Source organism: Tupaia chinensis, unplaced genomic scaffold, assembly GCF_000334495.1.
Source record: "Tupaia chinensis unplaced genomic scaffold, TupChi_1.0 Scaffold000133_1, whole genome shotgun sequence".
Classification (NCBI taxonomy): Eukaryota; Metazoa; Chordata; class Mammalia; order Scandentia; family Tupaiidae; genus Tupaia; species Tupaia belangeri.
In genome coordinates this window covers 5,203,466-5,205,186 of record NW_006159602.1, presented here as the reverse complement: position 1 = coordinate 5,205,186, position 1,721 = coordinate 5,203,466, and the positions used below count along the sequence as shown (strand labels likewise).

General features: G+C 47.3%; 1 pseudogene; it reads left to right on the top strand.

Moving 5' to 3' along the window:
* Positions 1–133: 133 nt before the first annotated feature.
* On the top strand, positions 134–450 carry LOC102477107 (barrier-to-autointegration factor pseudogene; annotated as a pseudogene).
* Positions 451–1,721: the final 1,271 nt, after the last annotated feature.

Sequence of the window (1,721 nt, the reverse complement as noted above, 5' to 3'; positions counted from 1 at the left end):
GACAAATCAAGCCACCAGGTCTGGGACTCAAACTGCGGTCAGCCATGTAGGAGTCCAGCACCTTAACTACCATGCCACCTGTTGGCTTCTATTGTGTAAACTCCTTACAGTAGTTAATCAAGAATCAGTAGAGGGAGTAGCCGTTAGGGGAGCCAGAGCTGCCGATTAAGCCTGATCAAGATGACAACCTCCCAAAAGCACCGAGACTTTGTGGCAGAGCCCATGGGGGAAAAGCCAGTGGGGAGCCTGGCTGGGATTGGTGAAGTCTTGGGCAAGAAGCTGGAGGAGAGGGGCTTTGACAAGGCCTATGTGGTCCTTGGCCAGTTTCTGGTGCTAAAGAAGGATGAAGACCTCTTCCAGGAATTTCTGAAGGACACTTGTGGCACCAATGCCAAGCAGTCCCCGGATTGCGTTGGGCATCTTCGAGAGTGGTGCGATGCCTTCTTGTGATGCACTCTAGGGAACGCTAAATCCCCAGCCCCAGCACTGAGTCTCCAGAGTTTACAGCTGAGTGGGGACTCCCCCTGTCCTCTGCAAAGGAAAAGATTGCTATTGTCATCCCCACCTCTGACGTACTGCAGGGTCTTTTGGGAATCTATCCCATCACCATTGCAATTTTTTTGTAATCCTTGATCTCACATGCATCTCCCTTCCTTCTCCTTCCCCTGCCAGGTCCGTGGCGACAATTACCAGCTTTCCTGAGAGGATTACTGATCCCTTCCCTCACCCCCACCCTCATTTCTGGTCTGTCTGATGCCGTTTGGCTTCTTTTTTGATGAATCAGTCACTGTCCTTATAAAGGTTTCTAGATCAATAAAATCAGTGGCCTTCATGAAAAAAAAAAAAAAAAGAATCAATAGAGGAGGCCAGATGGTGGCATGGCAGTAGAACGTTGTGCTCTGTGAGGCAATTCCATGTGGAAAGGTTCCTGGTTCAAGCCCGGTTATCTGCCTGAGCATGTTGGCCACATGTTTCCCCATGATGTGGAGCTATAGCTAAAGGGGTGGATTGGGGCATCAGAAATTTGTTGGAGGTGCTGCCCTTCGGTCTCACTCATGGAAGAAAGAAATAAATCTTCAAAAAAAAAAAAATCAGTAGAACCTTCTGCAGCAATGGATCTGTTCTATGTCTGCACTGTCCAGCACAGTAGCCACCAGCACAGGTGGTTACTGAGCACTTGAAATATGGCTAGTGTGACTAAGTTTTGTATTTAGTGTTAATTTAAATTGGAATAGTGGAAGAGAGTACAGAGGTTTGCAGAGCTTGAAGCCCTTCACTCACAGTAAGAGATAGACAGGTTCAGAGAGCAGGGATTGCAGAGAACTATAACATGGTTCCCTAACTCTCTGGGTCCCACCAAAGAATGGAGTTAGTGAATGGGTACCCCTCTCTCAAGCCTAGTGAAATAAACTCTGTTTAGAAATCTGAAGGATGAGAAAGGGGCTGGCTAGCTGCTAACATGTACATAAAAGTTTTTGGGGTATATGACAGTCTGAATGTTTTCTAAGATGTGTGTGCACCTATGCACACATGCTTGTGTATGTGTGTGTGTGTTTGTGTGTGTGTGTGTCTGTGAGAGAGAGAGAGGGGTGTTTCTCTACCCCAATGTTTTCTGATGGAGCTTCCTGAGGGAGGATCAAGGCCTTGCAGGGAAACTCTGAATATAGTACGAGGCTTCCCAGGGCCATAGAAAGAGAATAGGATTAGACAGATTGGAGGCT